The sequence below is a fragment of the Euleptes europaea genome, chromosome 18 (assembly GCF_029931775.1).
Source record: "Euleptes europaea isolate rEulEur1 chromosome 18, rEulEur1.hap1, whole genome shotgun sequence".
In the NCBI taxonomy this organism is placed as follows: Eukaryota; Metazoa; Chordata; class Lepidosauria; order Squamata; family Sphaerodactylidae; genus Euleptes; species Euleptes europaea.
Window position 1 is genome coordinate 8,327,625 of NC_079329.1, and position 7,154 is coordinate 8,334,778.

A 7,154-nucleotide genomic window follows, 5' to 3' on the forward strand; every position below is an offset into this window, starting at 1 on the left:
GATTCTATGAATTTAGGCTGATCGTGAGAGAGAGGGCGGATGGGTAGGAAGGGTTGCGTCAGTACTTGGCTCTCATAGCCCTTTCTTGCATGCCCAGGAAAATACCACTTGCCACTTTGGGGTCAGGAAGCAATTTTCCTCCAGGCCAGGAGGGTTTTTTTTTTTTTTTACCATCTTCTGGGCGTGGATTAGGGGTCACTGGGTGTGTATGTGTGTGTGTGTGGGGGAAGAAGTTGTGAATTTCCTGCATTGTGTGGGGGATTGGACAAGATGACCCTGGTAGTTTCTTCCAACTCTGTGATTCTATGTTTCTGTGATTATCTATTCCATTCCTTGCTCAAGGTCAACACAAACCTGTAAATGATAAATACTTTAAATTTATGCAGACTGAAACGTAGTCAGAAATGATTGAGGTAGACACTGAGCATTACATTTTAAGCATCAGAAGCAAAAATCTGCAACAACCAGAAATAAACCAGAGAAACTGTACTTCAAGTAGGGAAGATTTGGAATAGGGCCAAGGAGAACCATAGTGCGGTCATCTTCAGTACCTGGCAGTTGGCAACCCTGATGTTGTCAAAAGTTACAGTGGTAGTAGCAAGGAACAGGCCAGGCTGCCCTGCCTTGCATGTCATACATTCAGCCATATTCCAAATACCAGGGAATCAGTGTAGTGCAAAGGAACTGGACAGAGATCAAAAGTCTGCAAGTACACAGCGGCCACGTACTGAGGAGCCGTGGCCTGTTCTGGCACCGCTTACAGGCTTCCTCTTCAATTAGGCAAAGCTGTTCAATAGCATGCCTGGTTGCTGTGTAATGTATTTGTAGCCGTTAATTCCAGCTGATCCAACGATCACAAGTGGTTGTCTTCTCTCCCATCTGCAAGCCTATGAATTGCTTGTGAGTAAGGCCCATGGTGGGCAGGCAGAGAATGGGGATGCACATATCTAGGGTTGCCATGTCCTTCTTTGCCACTGGCGGGTGATTTTGGAGGCAGAGCCTGAGGAGGGCGGGGTTTGGGGAGGGGAGGGACTTCCATGCCATAGAGTCCAATTGCCGCAGCGGCCATTTTCTCCAGAGGAACTGATCTCTATCGGCTGGAGATCAGTTGTAATAGCGGGATATCTCCAGCTAGTACCTGGAGGTTGGCAACCCTACACATATCCACACCATAAAATGCTTGTGACTCAGTTTATGTCACAAGGTTTCGGTGATCGGGAATGAAATAAGTCCAGGTAATCCCTACAGAAATGAGCAGCACGAGGGGAACACGAGGTTTTAATTCCTACGGCAGACAGTCAATTAAAATAACGAGGAAACGTGATTCCCATTTCATGCTTCCTGTTCTCTGCATCCTGTTCCGAGACAGTTTCTGGACTGGACCCAGTTAAGTCCACGTGGGAAGGATTCACGAGATCAGAGACGGAGTTCAACAAATGACCAGTTATGAGAGCACAGCGGCTGATAAGTTGGAGTTGCCTAGAGGACACTCAGGTTCAGATCCCTGCATGGCAAGGAAGATTAGGGTTGCCAACTCTGGGTTGGGAAATTCATGGAGATTTGAGGGTGGAGCCAGGGGAGGGCAGGGACCTCAGCAGGGTATAATGCCATTCAGCTAGGGTTGCTAGGTCCCTCTTAGTTATTGGCGGGAGATTTTTGGGGTGGAGCCTGAGGAGGACAGGGTGTGGGAGGAGAGGGACTTAAATGCCATAGAGTCCAATGGCCAAAGTGGCCATTTTTCTCCAGGGGAACTGATCTCTATCGGCTGGAGATCAGTTGTAATAGCAGGAGATCTCCAGCCAGTACTTGGAGGTTGGCAACCCTATTGATGACCCAGCAGGAAAATTGGTTTGCATTTTAACTTCCTGGTGCTTTATGTGTCATTTCAGTCTTACTGTCTACCTGCATCAGTGGCCTAGATCGAAATCTCTATGTGTGCGTTTCTCTGTCTCTCTCATGCAGAAAAAAGTCACAGATCCCCACACAGGGTTGCTAACCTCCAGGTACTAGCTGGAGATCTGCTATTACAACTGATCTGGAATTCAGTTCACCTGGAGAAAATGACCGCTTTGAGAATTGGACTCTATGGCATTAAAGTCCCTCCCCAAACCCCACCCTCCTTAGGCTTTGCCCCAAAAATCTCCCACCAGTGGTGGAGAGGGATCTTGCAACCTTACCCCCACCTAACGTGGGTTGCCATCTCTGGCTTGGGAAACTCCTGGAGATTTGGGGGCAGTGCTTGGAGAGGGCGGAGTTGGGGAGGGGTGGGGAGCTCAGCAGGGATGTGATGTCACTCTACGTCTCCAGTTTCTCCAAGACTCTGGTATACCATAAGGACTGCCCTCCGAAGTGGCCATTTCCTCCAGGGGAACTGATCTTTGGAGGCTGGAGAACGACTGCAGTGTTCCAGGAGAACTACGGGTCTGGTAGCTCTAGCTCCTAGCTAATGCCCTTCGAGTACCATACACGGCAACAATTATTGTGTCAACAGGTTACGCATAAATACGAGGGCTCATTCACCTTTTCCAGCCCCACTATCCTATCCCGTCAGTGCATGTCAGCCCCTTTCCACCCTTCGTCCCCTGCATCTAAATAGTGCTCAGTCATTGGCTTGGCAACATCAGCTCTGACTCCTCTCCCTTGTCGCTCTTCCAGGGACACAGCACACGCAATCCAATTCCCCGGCCCATTTTTGTTTGCTCTTAGGAAAGGGTTTTTAATTTTGTCAACGTTTCTGTTTTTTTTTTGGTGGGGGGGATCTCCAACCTACCTTTGATTCGCTATCAAAGTCAATAAACTAAAGTCAATAAAGTTTCTTCGCTGTAATAAAACCGGCACCAAATTATATACGGCTGAATCAATAATGTCCGGGCATAATCTTATCAGCCACGTAGCACCAGTCGATAGGGGTCGCTGAACTTTCACCAAATACGCAAATTAGGGTCAGGCTCCTGGGCAAAAGTGGAAAACGTGCTCTGCCTTCCTGGTGGAGTTAGATGTGAAAGACGAACCAAGGCATAGCACCCCTTGTCCAGATGGTGGCCGGACTGTGACGGACTCTCTGTGCAGTCAGGCCTAAGCAAAGTGACTACCTTCTAAGCTCACGGACTGTGCTGAAAAGGCATCACAGCTGGTTAGCATGTTATGAGAGCCAGTGTGATGGAGTGGTTTGAGGGGAGAGGCTGTGGCTCAGTTTGTAGAGCATCCGCTTAGCATGCAGAAGGTCCCAGGTTCAATCCCTGGCTTCTCCAGTTAAAAGGACTAGGCAGGTGATGTGAAACACTTCTGCTTGAAACCGTGGAGAGCCGCTGCTGGTCTGAGTTAGGGTTGCCAACGTCCAGGTACTAGCTGGAGACCTCCCGCTAGTACAGTTGTACTAGCCGATAGAGATCAGTTCACCTGGAAAAAATGTCCGCTTTAGCAATTGGACCTGGTGTCAGACTTCACCCTCGCTGACACCTGGCAACCCTAGTCTGAGTAGACAATACTGACTTTGATGGACCAAGGGTCTGATTCAATATAATAAGGCAGCTTCATGTATTCATGAGTGTCAGATTGAGATCCAGGAGACCCAGTTTCGAATCCCCACTTGCTAGGTGACCTTTGACGAGTCGCACACTCTTGGCCTAACCTATCTCACAGGGTTGTTGTGGAGATAAAATGCAGGAGAGGAGAACAACGGAAGCCACTTCGGTTCCCCACTGGGGAGAAAAGTGGGGTATAAATGAAATCATCATCATCTAGGACTGGGGCGACCTGGAGTTCAAATCTCTGGTCAGCTCTTTGGATAACCTTGGGCCAGTCACAACTCCCAGCTTCTCTGTGATGGGGAAGATCAGTCATGCTAGAACATCATGGGGAGGGGCCGTGGCTCAGTGGTAAAGCATCTGCTTGGCATGCAGAAGGTCCCAGGTTCCATCTCCAGTTAAAGGGTCTAGACAAGTAGGTGATGGGAAAGGCCTCTGCCTGAGACCCTGGAGAGCCGCTGCCAGTTTTAGTAGACAATACTGACTTGGATGGACCAAGGGTCTGATTCAGTATAAGGCAGCTTCATGTGTTCATCATCTTCTTCATCTCCATCACCTGATGAAGAAAGTCATTCTCATAACTCTCTGATTCACCTGCTTGGGCGTCTCTCATCTCCAGCTTCATGGACCATATGATATATATTTTTTATCCCTGCCCAGGTGAAGTTAGAGATAAGTAAGGGTGACTGATCCAATCAGCCACTAATCTTTCAGAACCTACCTTAAACATCATCCTATCTGATCGCAAACAGGCACATTACGGAAGGCACACAGAGGCCGAACACATGTTGGACAGGTTTTGTGCCTTGGGCTGTGAATAGATTAACTCCTGGTTTTGTGGCAGGCAATTAACAACCTGTTTAAACTAATTAACAGGTCTGAAAACACGGGTGGCGACATCTCAGTGGAAGCAAAACGTGGTCCATCCACAGACCACAGATCTATTTAATAGGAGTTCCAATTTGTTTCCTAGAAACAAACTGCCCCAGCTTTAAAAGGATACATCTGAATACATTCACTGGACTGAGGGAGACCCTAGACAGAAAAACAAGATTTAATAATAGAGATAGAAAGAGACTACAGTTACTTTTTATCAGGGCAGGAGGCCTCGAGCTATGTCAAATTTAAGAGGCCTCATAATATTACACCCAAAATGTGTAATTTTGGGGAGGGGGTATTTAGAGGCCTCTGCCAATCAGAGGTCCTTAGCTATCTTTTATTTAGGATGTGCGTAAATCCAGCTCTGCTCATCCTTTGTATTCCTTATTTGGTATTTTCAGTTTTCATTGGAGTGGTTTTCAGATCTAACTTCCAACATTTCCACCAAAGAGGGACCAAGGGATACAGCAACATCTCCGTCCATCCATAAGTGGATCATAAACAATGCTGGTTTTAAATTTATAGCGGCTATTGGGACATAATGTTTTGTTCAGATCTCAGAGAGCCATTGCCAATAAATATTGGCCTAGATACATTGGGTCACAATATGGATACAAGACAGTTTCCTAGGTGTGATATAAAAAAAAAAATCACATGATGTGTAAATATTGGATTAACACACAGTTAATGGAAGCCAAGGCAACAAGATTGACAAACCACAGATAGATCTAGTTAAATATATCTAGTTAGTTCACATACATCACATACATTATATATATAAATTAAAAAGGACCCTTGTGGTATCTTAAAGACTAAAACCTTTTAAAAAAATTCTAGCATAAGGTTCAATAGAACCAGGCCAACAGCCTCACAAAGTGCAATCTGTTTTGTCTTGCGACTATTTAGTACCTTTCTATTCCACCTGTACTCCAAAGTGTGGAAATCTCATTTCCTCTATTTTATCCTCACAATAACCCTGTGAGGTAGGCTGGGCTGAAAGAGCGAGCAAGCTGGCCCAAAGTCACCCAGCAAGCTTCCCTGGGCACCGACGGAATTTGCACTCGAGTCTCCCAGATCCCAAACGGGGGGTGGGGGAAGAGATTTTTCAGGCCATTATTGGCTTGTTATCTACAACTAGGGTTGCCAGGTCCCTGTTTGCCACCACAGGGAGGTTTTTGGGGTGGAGCCTGAGGAGGGCGGGGTTTGGGGAGGGACTTCAACGCCATAGAGTCCAATGGCCCAAGCGGACATTTTCTCCAGGGGAACTGATCTCTGTCGGCTGGAGATCAGTTGTAACAGCAGGAGATCTCCATCTGGTACCTGGAGGTTGGCAACCCTATCTGCAACCCACGTAGAGTGTCAGGCAATTTCATGTCCCCCCCCTTTCCCCCTTTTTTAACCTTCAGTGTAGAACCAGAGCAGTGTAGTGTTTAAAGGGCCAAATTACGACCAGGGAGTGCCAGGTTCAAATCCCCCCTCTGCCATGGAAACCTGGTGGCCGTTCAAGGCTGTTTTGTCTTGCGATTATTCCTGGAATGTAGTGAATAATGACCTTGGGACAGCTTCTCTTCCTGTCTTAAAGAAAGGACAGCAATTAAGGGCTGCCAGGTCCCTCTTCGCCACCGGCAGGAGGTTTTTGGGGCGGAGCCTGAAGAGGGCGGGGTTTGAGGAGGGACTTCAATGCCATAGAGTCCAATGGCCAAAGCGGTCATTTTTCTCCAGGGGAACTGATCTCTGTCGGCTGGAGATCAGTTGTAATAGCAGGAGATCTCCAGCCAGTACTTGGAGGTTGGCAACCCTATTGATGAGCCAGCAGGAAAGTTGATTTGCATTTTAACTTCCTGGTGCTTTATGTGTCATTTCAGTCTTACTGTCCACCTGCATCAGTGGCCTAGATCGAAATCTCTATGTGTGCGTTTTGTCTTCCTCTCTCCCGCAGAAAAGTACCTGGAGGTTGGCAACCCGACAGCAAAGCGCAACATTCGTTATTTACAGCAGAGAGAAGGGCAAGAGTCCAGTAGCACCTTAAAGACTAACAAAAATATTTTCTGGCAGGGGCTGAGCTTTCGGGAGCCACAGCTCACTTCTTCAGGTACAGCTAGAAGGTGAATCCATCTGTCTTTAAGTAGAGGAGAGTGAATTCAGACAAGCATTCGTCTGTCAATGTTAACAGTATGTCAATGTGAATAGCAGGTGTGATGGGATTAGGTGTGGTATTAGAGCAGAGAGACAGAGGCGGCTCTTGGTGCGGAGCCACTGCATGCGTCAGCTGGGAGCACAGACATCTGTTCTGTCTGGAGTCCGGGGGATGAGACAGCTGCGTCTTTCACACGTGCGGGGAATCTGCGTGCCAGGCATGCCAAGGGGACGGCCGGGCCATCTGGCCACTTGACCCCAGGACCTGGAGAAGGAAGCGTCGGAGCCTCTTTTTCAGCAAAATAACAATAAAAATGCCCCTGTCCTTTTTTTGCTGCTCGGTGACCCGCATCAGCCACGCGACAATCCGCTGCGGCGCGGACCCCTCTGCCCGGCAGGGGTCCCGCAAGCCTCCCCGCTTTAGCCAATCAGCGCCCTCCCGCCGGCGCCCCCTAGAGGCCGAAGGCCGCATAGAGTGGGCAGGGCGCGAGCGGTCCAGAGGCGGTGACGAGGGGACCCGGCGTCTCCACGGCAACCTTTGTTACCCGCCGGGGGGGAGCCGCCGATTGGCCGGCGCGGCCGGTGACGACACGCGCTGCGAGGAGGCCGGTT